This window comes from Tenrec ecaudatus, chromosome 16, assembly GCF_050624435.1.
Source record: "Tenrec ecaudatus isolate mTenEca1 chromosome 16, mTenEca1.hap1, whole genome shotgun sequence".
NCBI classification, from domain to species: domain Eukaryota; kingdom Metazoa; phylum Chordata; class Mammalia; order Afrosoricida; family Tenrecidae; genus Tenrec; species Tenrec ecaudatus.
Genome location: NC_134545.1, coordinates 9,605,442 through 9,623,293, shown reverse-complemented (window position 1 = coordinate 9,623,293; position 17,852 = coordinate 9,605,442). Strand labels below are relative to the sequence as shown.

The 17,852-nt window shown below is 43.5% G+C and overlaps 1 protein-coding gene and 1 pseudogene across 6 annotated transcripts in view; one reads left to right on the top strand and one right to left on the bottom strand.

Annotated features, from left to right (window-relative positions):
* CIT (citron rho-interacting serine/threonine kinase) overlaps nucleotides 1-17,852 on the bottom strand; it is a 196,271-nt gene that overhangs the window by 122,027 nt on the left and 56,392 nt on the right. The gene's annotated exons all lie outside the window — the stretch shown is intronic.
* Nucleotides 7,257-8,634, top strand: LOC142429501 (large ribosomal subunit protein uL13m-like; annotated as a pseudogene).

Below are 17,852 nucleotides of genomic sequence, written 5' to 3'. Positions count from 1 at the left end.
TGGTAATAGGTCAATTTCTGCTATCAATACTACAGATCCAAAAAAAAAATACTACAGATCCCACCTCTACTTATACTTCCCCTCACCCCATGTGGATCCACCTTAAAAACCCTGGTCTCCTCTTCTTCACATCCTCCTGCTCCTGAAAGTAATCAAGAGTCCAAGAGGGAAATACAGTTGAAAGTCAACCAAAACTAGCCAAGAAGTACATTTGCCACTTGTCACTCTCTTATGAGAGACATCAAAAATAAATCGAGTCAGACACCTGCTCAGATTGACCACCCAAACAACAGGCCTACAAACGGTCCAACATAAATGCTTGCATGTAATACACACACACACACACACACATAAAAATGTTCAAATCAAACCATAAGACAGTATGTTAAAATGGTAGAATATTAAAGTGACTTTTTAAAATCCATGTTAAATTCATAGGGAAGAAGAGAGCACTACTCATCAGAATTCAACAGCAGAGTGGCACATTCACAGGATTGGCATAGGAGGATCTCAATAAAGATTTCTTCTTCATTTATTCCAACGATAAAGAAAACAGCCTGGCTAAAAGTCCTGAATTCTTGTGAAGCAGAAATAATGCTGTCATGAAGAATATAGGATGTACTGGTATTTGCAGAGATTATTGTTGAAACTAAAACAAGAAACTTATGACAGTGGTTCCACAGTGAAGGAGTCCTGGCAATTAGTGAGCTAAGACGGCTTGATACTGGCCATTCTGAATTGGACAAACATGGTCACTATGTCAGGAAGGACAAATTGAAGGTGAATGGGTTCACGGCCATTGTAAAGCTCTACCCTACGTACAACACTGTCAGGGACAGGCCAATATCCACACACCTACAAAGAAGACCAGTTGATAAGACTATTACTCAAAATCGCATACCAACCACTAATGCCAAGATCAAATATATGGATTTTTTTAACTAAACTCTATGATTTGAAATTGATCAAGCTTTAATAATCACTGGTGGTTTGAACGAGAAAGTTGGAAATAAAGAACAAAACTCAACAGCTGGAGCTATGACCATGGTGACAGAAATTCTGTGGGTGGTCACATGATGGAATTTTGCAAGATAGATGGTTTACTCAGCAAATGCCCTCCTTTTTCAACAACATAAATGGAGAATATACGCCTAGATCTCCCACATGGAATACACAGAAATCAAATCAACTTTGGAAATCATCTATAGAAAGAGATGATGGAGAAGCTCAGTATCATCAATCAGGGGTCAACCATGGAACCAGACCATCAGTTAGATCATATGCAACCACAAGGTGAAGCTGAACAATATTAAAACAAGTCCATAAAAGCCAAAATACAAACCTCAATATATCTTACCTGAATTTAGAGACCATCTCCAGGAAAAATTTGAGGTAGCAAACACTAATGACCAAAGGCCAGACAAGTGGTGGGATGACCTCAAGGACATAACACAAAAAAGCAAAAGGTCATGAAAACGATAAGTAAAGAGAGACCAAATTGGATGTAGGAAGAAACGGTGACAATCCTGAATGCAGAGTAGCTAACGCCAATGGAAGAAATGAAATGAAAGAGTTGAGGAGGAGCTGATACCAAGGGCTCAAGGAGAAAGAAAATGTTTTGAGAATGATGATGGCGACAAATGTATAAATGTGCTTGACACAATGGATGGATGGATGGATGGATTGTGATAAGAGTTGTACGGGCCCCCAATAAAATGATTAAAGAAAAAAATGATCTCTAGGTCCCTCCATGTTGTGTGGTGCTTCATGGTTTCCAATTTTGCATATGCCAAAGTGCTTATCTTTCATCTACTGATGGGCATTTGGGCGGTTTCCAGTTTCTTGCTATTATGAACACTGCTGCAATGAACAGAGGCCGTGTGTCTGTCTGAGGCACGTCTCCTGCTTCTTTAGAGTGTATTCCCAGCAGAAGCACTGCTGGGTCATATGGAATTTCCATTCACAGCTGTTTGAGGTATCATCTTATCTCTTCCTGCAACAGTCGTCCATGAAAATGCCTTTTTATACTTACTTGTTATCATAAGGTAGAGGTGAGGTTCAACAACCACGAAGAATGTAAAGCCCAAGAGAAACGCTTCCAATTCTTTGAAAGCCGAGTCTAAAATTGGGCAGTTTCAGACAGTTCTGTCCACTAAGGGAATCCTTCGACAAAAGGCAATGCTCCACCACCTGAGCCCAGAGGAAGAACCAAGGGAGAGTCCACAAAGGGGCGAAGGAACTATGAGGCTGACATATCTATTTTCTCTTCTTGGACGGCTTCTCAAACTCCACTGAGCACACAAATCACTTGGAGAGCTTGTTAAAATGCAGCTTTTGACTCAGCAGATCTGGGGTGTGAACTGAGCCTCAGCATCTCATACAAGTGCCCAGGTGATGCTGGTAATGGACCATGCACTGAACAGCAAGGCCTTAATGACCCCAGGAAGATAATGGTCCCATTGCTTGTTAGTACGGCAATTTCAGGGAGACTCAGAGGACTTTTTTTTTTCCTGGTGACAACATAGGCAACTCTTTAACTCAGTGACTATCAAACACAGGGGAGGTAGTGTCCCTAGGGGACATCTAGCAAGGTCTGAAGGAAGAGGGCTACAACCACATCTAGTGTGTAGAGACCAGGCATGCTGCTCATAAATCCTCCTATCCACAGATCTGCCCTACCACACGACCCTCTGGCAATCACAAGGGAAGTAATGTCAACAGTACCCAGGCTGAATGAACCCTGTTCCGAACAAATTAAAAGTCCTGTTCTGAGTACTCTCACTTCTTCCTGAGACTATGAACCAAGATTGAAGGGAAAGGCCACCAACCAGGGCACCAGGTTAGCAAACAGGTTGGGATGCTATATGCAGAGACTGGATCACGGAGTTACGATGTAAGCTTTGTTCAGGATCATCCTTATGTGGTTGAGTAAACCACGGACGACCCACTGAGCATTAACCACATGGAGGAAAAGGAATTTAATACAACAAGTCAAAACTCAGTTTGGCAGCCATCTGTGTGAGGCGTCAACTAAGTCCACATGGAAGAAGCACACCAGCTTGTGTGATCCAAAGACGACAGTGACAAATGACGAAGAGAAAAGTAGCAGAGCTTAAATTGTGAACACCCAATTTGTAGAAGGCTGTGGGGGACAGTGGGAACCCAAAAACCCAGCTGCAGAGAATCCAGTGAGTTCAAGCCTTTGGCAGATCCCTGCTAGCCACAGGCAGAGGACCAAACAGCTTTACTCTTGGACAGCAATTATTGTACACTTGACGGTGGTGGCTTGAACATGGTCTAATCTGACACTTGGTCAGCAGACCTCCACCTTGACCCAAGCTAAATTTGTTCCAAGACAAAAATTTCTTCCCTGGTTTTTAAAATGTTGATGGTGGTTGCTCCTTTCCTACTCTTTATTTTCATTTTTGTATTATTATTATTATTTTGTTCTTGCCTTTTTATCTTGTATTTTATTGTCACTGCTGGGTTTCCCGGTGTATGAAGGGCAAAAGCAGATGCGCAGAGATGTGACTGACACAATGGTTTATCAGGGATGTGGTAGGAGAAGGAAGGGCGGGGAGGACAGGGAGGGTGAGGACACTGGGGGAGCAAACAGGAATACAAGAGGGGAAGCGAGCACTGGAACTGATTATAATTATGTGTATATATGACGCTTTATAAAAGCGATGTAACCATGGAGGTATATGGTTTGTGGCTACTACATCAAGGAAACCACTAAACAAAAAAAGAACGTTGATAGAACATGAAAAATGTAGGCTATGTCACTGAACCATATGTACAGACATTGTTTAATGGGGTCCAAATTTGCTATGTGAACTCTCGCCAAAACACAATAAAATATATATTTTTAAAAGGTCCATTTGGATCTCAAACTATAACTCCCATGAAGGCAGGGCTGTCTCAAAATTTGTTCCTCACCAAAGCCACACCAGGAGTCCCAGTGACCCAACAGCTAAGTGCGAGGCTGCTAAGTCACCAGCTGCTGGGCAAGAGAGAAGACCTGGTGACGTACTCTGAAAAGAATGCCCGCGTAGGAAACCCTAGTGGACTCTGACCTCTGTCCTCTAGAGTCAGAACCAACGTGGGGAGCACAGCAGAGCCACGGCCCTCAGTACGTTGCACACACACACATACTGCAATGCCTTCTAACCGATTCGAAAGTGTCCATTGCAAGTGTGCCTAACTGAACCCAGAGATTAAACTACTCAAGAATGGCATGGTCTATTATCAGGAGACTTGAAGGAGTTCATAGTAAGATTCCATTACCTTTTGATTCCATTTCTGAAGTGCCTCCATATCCAGCGTCATCACAAACATGACCAATGATAACAATTACTTATGCTGAAGTGCACACGGCACTGTGCAACCGCAAGCCGGTATCACAGAGAACCCAATTCCAATCTGGACTCTCTTGCTTATTTGCTAAATGACCTTGGACAAATGAGTTCATCCCTCTGTACCTCAGGATCCAAACCCAGAAAACAGGCATACTAAACTTTACATTTCACAGAATTGTTTGGAAGAAGTATAATGTGATATACTTAAATACCTGCTAGAAGGCGCAGAGTAGATGCTCCCTAAATGACAATTCTACCACTCATCCGTCAGTTTGTCAGACGGTGCTGGCGCAAGTGTTGCTGGGATGCTGAAAGTGAAATCACCAGTGTTTGAAATACCAGCAGAATCAACCAGAGTAAGTGAATTTCAGTGGCGCTTTCTAGACTAATAATAGATTAGGAAGGCAAAATGGACAGATGGACCACACAGGAATCAAATGAACTACACCTGTGGGAAGAGACCAAGGAGACGCTCTCTGTCAGCAGCCAAAATAAGGTCAAGGGCTAACTGTGAAAGAGACCATCAATTGCTCATATTGCTGCAAGTTCAGGTTGAAGCTGAATAAATTAAAATTAAGTCCATCCATCCTCTCACAGAAGGGTCACAAGGAAGGAAGAAGACAGCCAAGGTACAGTCTAGCACTGACAAAACATACCAGAGGAAACATTCCTCTGGTTCTTTAATGCTTCCTTCCTCCCCCTCCCACTCCCACCATATATCATGACCTCAATTCTACTTTTAAAATCCAGCTAAACCACAGCATGTACACTGGTACAGATAAGAGCTAACACAGGGAATCAAGGACAGATAAATCCCTCAAGAACAAGAATGGGAGTAGCAATACCATGAGGGTAGGGAGAAAATGGGAGAAGAAAGGGAGATCCATTCATAATGATCAGCATATAACCGCCCCCCCCCAGGGGGGGTACAATCAACAGAAATGTGGGTGAAGGGAGACAGCAGTCTGTATAAGATATGAAAATTAAAATAATTTATAAATGATCAAGGGTTCATTAAGGGAAGGAGGGGAGGGAAGGGTGGAAGGGAAGGGGGAAATGAGGAGCTGATACAAGGGCTCAAGTAGAAAGAAAATGTTTTTAAAAGGATGATGGCAACACATATACAAATGTGCTTCACACAATGGATTTATGAATTGTTAAAAGAGCTGTAAAACCCAATTAAAATGATTTTTTTAATTACTAAGTCCATCAGTGACAAAATATAACCCACCTAAATTACAATCTCAAGAACAGATTTGACATAATGAATTAATCAAGAACATATAAATAGATAAGCAAAAGGTCATTAAAAACAGGAAAGGAAAAAACCCACAGTAGATGTAAGAAGAGGCTCTGAAATTTTCTCTTGGATGTTAAGTAGATAAAGCAAATGAAGGAAAAGATGAAGTAAAAAGACTGAACAGAAAATTTCACAAGGCAGCTTGAGAAGATAACATATGGAGACAACAAAGTATTAAAGTGAAATGTGGAAAGACCTGGAGTTAGCAAGCCAACGAGGAAGAACCTGCTTAACACATCTCAGACTGAAAGAGGTGAAGGAGGAATGGGAGCCACAGACGCAATCCTGAAATCTTCCGTGGGCAAAATATCGAATTGTGCAGGAAGCACCAAGATTAGATGGAAGGAACATAGAGGCATTATGTCACAAAGAATCAGTTGACATTTCACCAAGAGGTAGCATAGGATTAAGAGCTGCTGACATTGAAGAAAGAAGCCCAAATTGCAGAGGGCATTAGCAAAAAACACGACTCCAAGAACGGGCCACGGAAATGTTTCAACACGCTGGTGTGGCGCTAGAAGCACTCATTTGTCTGTGCCAACTAACTTGGAAGACAGCCACCTGGCCAACCAACTGGAAGAGGTCCAAATGTGTGCCCATTCCAAAGACAGATGATCCAACAGAATGAGGAAATTATTAAACAATCTCATTAGTATTAGGATCACATGCAAGTAAATTTCTTATGATGATCATTCAAAAATAGATGCAGCAGTACACAGACAGGAAACTGCTAAACATTCAAATCAGATTCACAAGAGGACCTGGAACATGGGCTAGCATTGCCGAAGTCAGATGGATCTTGGCTGAAAGCAGGGAGTATCAGAAAGATGTTTGCTTGTGTTTATTGCTTATGCACAGGCAGATGACTGTGTGGATCACAACAAACCATAGCTAACATTTCCAAGAATGGGAATTCTAGAGCTCTTTGTGGTACTCGTGTGAAATCTGCTCTAAGATCAAAGATAGTTGTTCACATAAACAAAGGGATATGGCGTGGTTTACAATCAGGAATGGGCAGCATCAGGGATGTATCCTCGAAGGTGAACTGAAAGCACACCGCATCGGAACTGGACGCAGGCTCATTAGCAATCTTCAAAATGCTGCCGAGACAACCCTGCTTGCTGAAAAGTGAAGCACTTACTATGGAAGATCAAAGAATGTAGCCTTTAGGATAGACTATAATTCAATGTGATGAAAACAAACATAGTTACAAAGAGGCCAACAGATAACTTCATGATCATTGAAGGAAAGTTGAAATTGGCAAGGATTTCACTTGACATGTATCCACAACAGATGCTGAAGGAAGCAGCTCTCGAGAAATCAAGCGACATACTACACTGCACCCACCTGCTGCAAAAGCCCACTTGAGAGTGTGCAGAAGCTGTCACTGAGGACTGTGGCGTACCTGACCCAACCCACGGCATTTTCGGTCCTCTCGCCGCGTGCGGAAGCTGGACAATGGGGAGGAAGACTGGAGCGAACGGCTGCTTTTAAATCACGGTGTCAGCAAAGGAGCTGGCAAGTGCCACAGGGGCTTCCCGAAGAACCACCAGAAAACATCTGTCTCGGAGGAAGTACAGCCGAAATGCTCCTGAGACATGAAGCTGGTGAGGCTTCATCTCAGGTACTCTGGACGTGTTGAGAAGGCCACCAAAAGAGGCACAAGAGAGGGGCAGGCTGTGAACGAGATGGACGGACTCAGTGGCTGGAACAGTGGGCTCAAGCTGAACCGCTGTCAGGACAGCTCAGGACACGAGGCTGGGCTCTGGGTCCAACGGGAAGGCACCCAACAGCAGCAGCAATTCCCTCGGGACAGAATGGGGTCAAAAAGGCCGTGCCTATCTCCAGACACGTATCAATGCGTAAGAACTTCCTCCGGGGCTGAAAGACTGTAACATCTTCCTCCTTTAAACCAAAGGCAATCATCAGTCGGGTCTATGGGGCAACAACGGGACTGTGCACTTGAGGTGTCACTGTGTTCACTTGGGGCCAAGTACCAAGCGATGATCAGCAACAACCGGAAATGAGACCTGTGAGGAAGGGGCCACCGCAGGGTCACTTCACGATCAGAACACAACGCACTCGCTGTGAACAAATGCTGAGGACAGGAAACATCAGAAATAATTTGCAGGCGCTATGCCTCTGTGGGACTAGGAAGCGGAGGGTGACTCAAGAGAAAGAGCTCATGTTGGAAGCAACAGGTAAACTCAAGCTCTCTAGGGCATTAGCCGTAAATCTGCCAGGAAGTGACTCACCATCCTCCCTCACACCCTATTTCTCTTACTGTGGAGACCTTGAGGTAGAAGCATGCTAGTTCCATTGAGATCACTGTGTCCTGTGGGGAATACACACAAAGACGCCTTGACGGTACTTACCCGGCTGCTTCCAGGTGCCCTCCACCCACGGCACTCCCAGCCTGAGTGCTACACCTCCTCACCGGTCGCAGAGAGGACTCTTTCTCCCTCCACCCCCCGCCCCAGCAGCAATGAGCCCCTTTTGCTCGAATATGCTATCTCTTAAATGGGGAAAAGGCAGCGCCCTGGCGAACTCGCTGCTGTGGCATCAGTGAAGCTTCAAGGATTGCACAAGCTCAAGTAGCAACGTGAGGGACCGCGGGGATCAACGCTGTCATAACAAAAAGTATATTCCTCTCCTACTTGGCTGGCTCCCCGGTGGAGCTGAACAAGTCACAGCTGCCCAATGTCACCAGGAGGATCCAGTGGCGATCGTGAAACTAGCTATTTACGGTACGCTGCCCCAAAACCTTCACAGAAGAGCGACGGTGCAAAGGCTGCATCTTTTTGCGGATGCGGAGATTCCGGAAGATATTCTGAAAAATTGGGTAGAAAAGCTTCCTCAGCCCCCCGATGAGTACCCAGACGTCTGGAGGAATACAGACAAGAAGCAGTAGGCACTTTCCCAAGAGTCTGGCCTCCACCTCGAGATTGTCAGCTGCAGGAGGGCGGAAATTGGTGAAAATAGCAAAGAGATGGTTGAAGCCTCTTTCTAAGGAGTTTCTCCAAGCCTATGGCACCGAGTGAAGCAAAGGCTACAATTTGACAAGTGACCTGTGACTGTTGATGACAGTCCCGGGGAAAGGGCAGGAAGAGAGCCTCCTTCAGCAGGGAATTGCAGCGAAATGAAATGACTTTATAGAATTATTTTCTTATGCTACCTAGTTGGCACCTATAAATGAAAATACAATCGCTGACTTGCTTTTTAAAAATGTCTCGAGCATCTTTTGAAGGCTCTTTGGAGACAGCACCGGGCGTGAGCAGATGTATGATGCGAGGGGAGGTAGGCATTAGCCCCAAGGCAGGAAAGAGGAGCTAGGATTGGCTTCAGCTTTCCCAAAGCCCAGAAAAAATCGGATGAGGGCCAACTAGAACTCTGTCCAGCATCTGAACCACCACCAGAAAGGCACAGCCCAGAGCAGCTGGTAGGCTTCAAAAAGCCCCCTACTGAAACTTGGAAAGCAGTCTTGAGAGAAACCATGAGGATAATAAGCAGATGAAACCCCGATCTTACATCTGATCGTGTGAAACATGAGTGTGGCAGCAAGTCATCACAGAGCTTCTGACCTGCTGGGAGAAAAGCATTCCTGAACTGGGTCAGATCCGTCCGTGTTCCTGTGGTGTTGCCCACAGCAACTCCAAGGGGCAGGAGAACCCGGGAGGGTTCCGATGCTCGGTGACCTTGGTGTCAGAGCCAAGTCGTGTCCCGGTTTCTCTTCGTAGCGACTTCCAGTCTGTCGCTCAGATGTGCCCAGACCCTTCTTAAGCTGCATTAATATACCCTGCCAGGACCACCTCCTGAGATAATTTGTTTAGAAGATTATTACCTGCTGTGGTAAGCAGTGCTTCCTTTCACTGGTTCCAACAAAGGAAAAGAAGAATCGGGGGTGAAACAGTCCAAGGGCTAATGGTGCTTTCAGCAGAGACGGTCTCATGTTGTGAAAAGTGGGAACTGTCAACAGCCTGGAACCACAAGGTATTTGTTCTGCAAACACGAACTGGAGAAACTTAAGAACCTCAAGTGTTTTTGTTGATGGAAGTTGCTCAACATGTTTATGAACAATAAAATTGGTCAAAGATATAATCTGTGGTAGAGCTGCCTAGGTAGCACTCAAATAGCACGGAATCCAGCAATGTTGCCATCGCGGAAGTTTGAGTTGATCGCAAATGTATGCAGAGATGAGACTGGTCAAAGGGAGGAAAACCAGCTGGGAGACCATGGTATCAACACCATAGCTCCCAGTATTGTCAGGGATGCCAAAAGACTTCCACAAATGGATACCCTAAGTCCTCAGTGGACATAAAGGGCCACGCATTAACCAAGCTTCCCTAAGCAGCTAAGTTACGGCTGTTACTGTAACTGCTGCCACTTGCTGTCATACTGATTCCGACTCCCAGCAGGCAGAGTAGAAAAAGATCAAAGGGGCTGTCTTCTATGATGTCCCTGGGCGGATGTAAGCCCCTGACAACCCTCCAGCTAGTAGTCAGTGTCTACCCATGGCTGCCACCCAGCGACCCCAAACTAAGACTAGTCCCGCCACAAACTAGCACCTAATTGTACTGTATCACCCTGAGTTGGTTCCTGGAACCAAGCGATAATGGCCACAAGTACAGAAGCTGGTGAAATTCCATTAAGGTCTGAAATTTTGTTAATAATAATACAATAGCAATGTACCACCATTAATCCTAGTTTTGACAAACATATCATCCTTTTGTGAAATATTAACATTACAGAACACGAGATAAAGAATATGTGGGGACTCACAGTACTTCCATTCATTTATTTCTTTACATCTAATATTATTCTAAGCGCAATGTTTGTTTTAACATGTGAAAAACTGAAAAGAAACACATGAGCCAGTTGGGAATTGGATGTCAATAAATGGTCATTGTTTTTAAGATGAGAAAAAATTAAGTGGCTAGGCACTAAAGCGAAGGGGAAACAAGTCTACAGAGAGCACGTGTGAGGATTCACTAGACCACTGTGACCCATCACCGAGTTAGCTCACTCTAAGCAGAACACGGCATTTCAAATACGAGCCTCATAAAGGACATCAGGAGTCACACTTCACTGATACACATCCTCCATGAGCACTGTATCATTTATAGAAGAGACTTCATACTTGCAGTCAGCCTAAAACCTCTACACAACCTGAAAGAAAAAGCTAGAACACAGTCTTGAAATGCTAATATAATGTAAAAAGCATCAATTCATGAAACCCCAAAATAAAGTTACTTAGATAATTAATCACCATTCACTGACTTTCTTAAGTATAGATATGTTGCTAGTCATAATCAGCAGGTTCATGCATAAAAAATTAACTGCGTATTCAAGAAGATTACAGGCATAAAAAGGCAAGACAAGAATGTACTTAAGTACTTAAATAACATCTAAAATATATTGTTATTAAAAGCAAAAGACGAAGACCACATAGAAAATAAATTACTGATTAAAGGTCTGAACCTTGAAAATTTGGGGGTTGATGTCTACAAATTAGAAAAATACAGCAAGGTGGCTACTAGAAGGAAAATTCTATCAAGACGGATTTCAATTTATGGAAAAGCTGCCTACTGAAACAATCCAGCAGGAGATTAGAGAAACCATTTACAAAACGGTTTTCAATTGGGCAGTAAACCTGTGGCCATTGGGTGGATTCCGACTAAGCAGAACAGAGTACAACCTGACCCGCTAGGTTTCAAAGGCGATCACGTCATCTTTACAGAGGTGCGCCTGACCCAAGCCATGTCCTTTTCAGTGGTCTCACACGCATGGGAAAGCCGGACCATGAATTAGGAAGACCTGAGAAGCATTAATGAATTCAAATGATGATGTTGATGAAGAATATTGACTATACCATGGAAGAACAAACAAATTGGCTGTGGAAAAAGTATAGTCAAATTGCTTGTTGGGCAAATTCGCACTAAGAACATCGGGTTTGGTAAAGTAGAGGGGCACTGAAAAAGAGGGAGACCTTCAACGAGATGAGCTGGCACAGCGGACTAAAACAAGGGAGAAGATGAAACAGGACCAGGCTGGATCTCATTCTGTCACTCCAAGGGCACTGCCAGTCAAAACTGACTCAACAGCACCTAACAGACGATCCGCCACGAGTCATAAGGTTTTCAGTGGCTAATTTCTCAGAAGTGGACAGAGGAGTCCTTCAGGATCTGGTCTTTGCCTGGGTTCTTAGTCTGGAACCTCTGCTGAACCCTGGATGACCCCGCTGACAGTTGGAATACAAGTGCCATGAATCCCAGCATCAAACTGATCAATAAAAAAGGTGTGCATCAGGGTTACAGCCTTTTATCATACTTATTCGATCTGTAGGCTGAGCAAAATAATCAGAGAACCTGGATTGTATAAAGAAGCGATATGCAAATGACATCACCTTGCTTGCTGGGAGTGAGGAAGACTTGATGCACTTGTTGATGGAGTTCATCGATTGCAGCTTTCAATAGGGATCACAACTTAATGTAAAGAAAACCAACATCCTCATAACTGGACCAATAGATAACATCATGACAGATGGATGAAAGATTGAAGCAGTCAAGAATTTCCGCTTTCTTGGGTCCACAAAAAATGCTCATGGTACTGAACAACGGCACCACACGACTCGTTGCAATGGTTAAATCTCCCACACAGCCGCCTATCGAGTGTTGAAATGCAAGAATCACACTGTAAGGAGTAAGGTGCACATGAACCTTAATGAGGATTAGGGATTATGTCAACTAGACGCTCAACTTATCAAATGGGTACCTCCTTGTGTCATCAGCCTTTCTGTACAAAAGTGACAGACAGTGGGAATTCTCTCTCTGCCCCTTCACCTTCCTGCTTTCTGGGACTCTGCCTGCCTCCAAGGGGGGACCCCCGTGAGCTCTCAGCACCCTGCAATGTTTTCAACGACTCTGGATTCACGTGACTCTGCACTCTCTGGAACCACAATCTCCCTGTGTCCCATTGCACCTCCCTGCATCAACCGCCTACAGCTCAGTGCGTCTGAGAGGGCCGTCGGGCAATGGACTTATGGGCTTGAGTTGAAGTGCGCTGGGATGTCTTCTTGACATAAAACAACTTCTCGATAAAAAGCTCTGCCTTACACATAAATGAGTCTCACTGGTTTTATTTCTGTAGACAACCCAGTCTAAACACACTCGGCAAAGTGTAAGAGGGAAACTCGACAAGATGGACTGACTGAATGGCTACCACAATGGGCTTAAGCACCACAATTGCGAGGATGATGTAGGACCAGCCAGTGTTTTAATCTGTTGTACGCTGGGCTGTTACGGGTAAGAGTACTCCAAGACACATAACAAGAACAAATCTTCAAATGATAGGATTCTATACACAGAAAACACCAAAGGCTCCACAAGAAAACTGGTAGGAAAACTGCAAAATCTGGCACCGTGGCAGGATAAAGATCAACATGTAAAAATCTATCAGATTCCTGTATATTAAAGAAGGGAGCTCTGAAAGTCAATCAAGGAGACAATCCCCCACACAATATGAACTATTTAGGAACAAACCTACCCAGAGAAACGAAATACCTTAACCATGAAAACTACAAACTACGACTACACGAAACCAAAAGAGACTTACGTAAATGGAAGAAGATGCCCTGGCCATAAATAGGGAGATTTAACATGGTAAAAATGGCAAGAACGCAGTTCACCAATAAGTAAACATAATGAAATTCTGATCCGTATCCTAGATTCTTCAAAGAGATGGGAAAAGAATTAATCATCAACTGCATATGGAAAGGAAAAAGACATAGGATCATCAAATAACTACTACTGCGAAGAAGTTGGGTGCCTCGCTTCTCAAAATAGGTTTCCAATTGATTTGGCCTACCTGCAATCCTCCTGCACAGGTACAGTAACCAAAACAACCTGGTACCGGCACCATGACAGATATACAGACCAACAGGACAGAGTAGAAGACCCAGGAATAAAGGTGTCCACCTACAGACAACTACCTTTTGACAAATGGCTGAAATACACTGAAGGGAAAGAGACAGTCTGTTCAACAAACGGGACCAGTAAAACTGGATTTTATTTGCAGCGTGAAAGAGTGCCCATGCTCACCCCCATATACAAAAATTAACTTTTGGATTAAAGAGCTAAACGTAAACCCTAGAATTATAAAAACCATCAATGAAAAAAAATCAGGAAAAATATAGGGACCCTAATACCAAAAAAAACAAACTCACGGCCATGGGGCCAAGTCTGACGCAAATCCACTCTGCAGGACTCAGGAGAATTGACCCTGCGGGTATCTGAGGTTGTAACGCTTTAAGGGAGTAGAAAACCTCATCTTTCTCCGGTGATGGTTTTGAACACCTGACCATGTAGTTGGTCATCCAACGTATTAACCATTATACCACCAGGGCTCCTGAGGGGCCCTAATATACAGCATAAACACACCATCAAATATAACGAAAAACACATACAAAGAAGACAATATAAATGACTGGGACCCCCTGAAAATAAGACACTTAAGTACATCAAAAGACTTCATCAAAAAAGTAAACAGAGAACCCACAAAGTGGGGGAAATTTTTTAGATAATGATATTTTGAACAAAGGACTACTTGCTAAAATCTACAGAAAACTTCAAATCCTCCACAAGAAAAAAAGAGATAACCTAATTTCAAAATGAGCAGAGGACATGGATAGTTCACCAAGGGCGATATCCAAGTGGCTGCAAATAGATGACCAAGTGCTCACGATTCCCTAGCCACTGGAGAAAAGCATATCAAAACAACAATGAGACACTACTTCACACTGGCAGTGAAAGTAAAACTCCAAAGAGCAGAAATAACACATGCTGACGAGGGCCCAGAGAGGCGACTGTAAAACTGTACAACCACCACAGAAAGCAGGAAGGTGCTTTCTGAATCAACTAGGAACAGAAATACGACACGACCCAGCAATCCCTTTACTTGGTACACAGCCTACAGAAACAAACAAACAAAGACCACACACAATGAACAGATACATGCACACCATGTATGTCGCAACTGTTTCCAAGAGAAAGAAGATGGAAATTATCTAAACGCCCATCAATGGAAGAATGGATGCACTTTGATACCTACACGAAATGGAATACTATTCACGTTTACAGAATGATGATGAAACCGTGAAATACCTCATGACATGGAAATTAGGCTGAGTGAAGTCATTCCATCACAAATGGACAAATATTACATGAGACCACTGCAAAAAAAAATCAAGATAAAGGTTTTCATACTGAAAGAAAAACGCCTTGGTGTTTATCAGGGGTGGGAGGATAAGGGAGGGAAGGAAGTAATTGGCTCGAGCACAGGATTGCACACTGATTTGGCCTACCTCCACTTAAAGAAAAAATTACTCAGCACCTCCCTAGTAATTAACGACTTCTGTAATATATCCCAGAGGCCAAGATGAAATGCAGATGTCTGATTTAGATGTGCCATCATTCCAGCACCCACTATCGCCCACTTAGGAAACACTGGGCTAGAGGGTAGATAAGTGTTGACTAGGTGAAGGGGAAGATATATTCTACAAGAGAGATGGGCGATAAAACAAAAACTCCAGCCATGTAAAGATTTATTCTACGCTGGTACTGTGATAGGTAGTAGTTAGCCTACATCTGCTCAATCTACCTCTCTCACCAGTGTTTAAAAATTAGTACCATGGACTAATCAACAGCACTATTAACAGAAGATCCATATGCTCCAGGGAGATGAATAACAAGATTCTCTACCATAAATTAACAAGGAGGTCTTTAAGGGGAGCCAGAGGCAGGTAAAAACCATGCATCCAGGAATGAATTTAGGGCTCGAACTTAATCCTAGCTCCAACCTAAGAACTCTCAGTTCTGGCGACATGGCCCTGCCTGATACAATCACCCTCATGAATGAAGCACAGACGAGATGGGTGCTACAGCAAAGTGTGGTGAAGAAATCAGACGGTGCCCAGCTATCAGCCAGAACAGCATCTGGGGTCTTAACGGCTTGTCTCCAAACAGGCAGCCATCTAAGTGAGATGCCAACTAAATCCACATGGAAGAAGCACACCAACATCCGTGACCCGAGGATTGGAAATTATATCCTCTAAGCCGAAGGAGGGAATAGTCTCAGAGTTTGAACTGTGAGATTCTGGTTTGCAGAAGGCTATGGATGACAGTGGAACCCAAAAAGACATTTGGCAGCTCCCTAAGGAAATAAGCCTCCGCTGATTTCCCTCTAACCGCAAGAGAGGGGTGGAAATAAACGGGTTACCAGACAGAGAGCACTGGAGATGATGACAGGAGATCACCATGACAAAGCTGACTTGAACAGTTAAAGCCCTGTCACTTGATCTTCCTTCCGATGCACTTTGGGCCTGTCTGTTTTCCGGTGTATGAACCGCAAGATTGATGAAACTATAGCAAATACAAGTAGAAGAAGGGTTCCGGGGTTGGGGGCGACGGCTGACATCAAGGAGTTCAAGAAGGAAAAAGGTGTTTGAAACTGATTGTGGTAGTAAATATACAACACTGCTTGATGTGATTGAACCATGGAGTGACATGATGTCTGGATAGCTCCTAATCTGATGGTGTGGGGGTAAAAGACAAAAGCTGTTGCAGTTAACTTAACAACGAAGGGGAAGTGCACGGTGCACGTGGGTTTAGGCCCTGCCCGGTGAATCCCCCGTCCACGTCCACGGACCAGAGGTGTGAGTGAACAGCCTGGCGATCAGGCAGGAGGCTCTGGGGAGCGGACTGTTGCAGACGCAGGCGGGTGAACGTCTCGCACCCCATCACGTGATCTCCCTTACAAGCCACTTACAGTTGTTCTAGTTCCAGCATTTTCTAGTTTGACTGAGGTTTTTTTATCTCTTCTACTTGGTTATTATTGTTAGTTTTTCGGGTTTGGTATTAATGATTTTCTGTGTATGAAATCCAGGATAGGCAAATCTATAGAGACAGTGACTGGATTAACATTTCCTTTGGGGCATGGCAGGGGAGGTTAGAGGGAAATGGGGAGCTAATCGTGACAAATACAAGAATGAAGAAAATGTTCAAAAATGGATTGCAGTGAGGATTGCACAACTCCTCTTGATACAACGAACTACTGAATTGCATGATATGTGAAGTATGTGCTCATAACACTGCTGTGGGAAAAATTGAGCAGGGGGACAGGGCAAGCCATTGGGAGGTTTGATAAGTTACTGAACACAAAAAATAATGATCTCATATGTAACTATCTACATAATTTACAATGCAAGTTTTAAAAGAAGAAGACAAGGTTTAGACAAATCACAAATTAAAAACAAATTTTTAAAAACTCAATAATCAGATCTTTGTTTTCAATAAATCAATTTGGTTTGCACTCATTATTTTTAAACCGATGTGGAAACAAATTCATCGTGTGTACATTATACAGGTTACACATCTGTGAGAGAAGGCAGACAGACAGTAGGGAAGGAAACAACAGAGCACAATGAGGCATGAAGGGGCCTCGGTGCATTCGTAGAGCAGCCCTGGCATGCTTTCTAACCTCTTTCCAGTCTTTTTCTCATCTGTCCCTGAGAAGGTTAGACTTAAGGACCCTCTTTCTCATCTGTCCATGAGAAGGTTGGAGTTAAGGACCCTTTCTCAAGGGTCCTCAAAGCGATCCTTGAACTACCTGCCTTTTATCTCAGGATGAGAAAATGAAACACGTAGGTCCACTTTTGTTCTGAGAGAAACATTGTTAAATCAAGTGCTGTGGACTGAAATGTATCCCCCATAAAATATGTACTCAACTTCTGGCCCCTGCACCTGCTCTAAAATTTCTTTTCTTAGAAATCAATAATGGTGGTCCAACACGAAGAGTATACCTAATGGCAGTGAAATATGCATGTAGAGGTTGTTGAATCTATGTGCATATATTTATATGTTAAGTATTAAGGTAGCAGATGGACATTGGGTCTCTATGCAAATACTCCTTCAACACAAGAACACTTTGTTCTAATAACTTGGCATTCCGTGATGCTCAGTTTCCCAACGGGTTAACTGAAGACAAAATGGGTGCATAAGCAAAAGTGGTGAAGAAAGCTGATGGCGTCCAGCTATCAAAAGATATAGCACCTGGGGTCTTTTTTTTTTTTTTAACAATTTATTGGGGCTCATACAATTCTTTTCACAGTTCATACATATACATACATCAATTGTATAAAG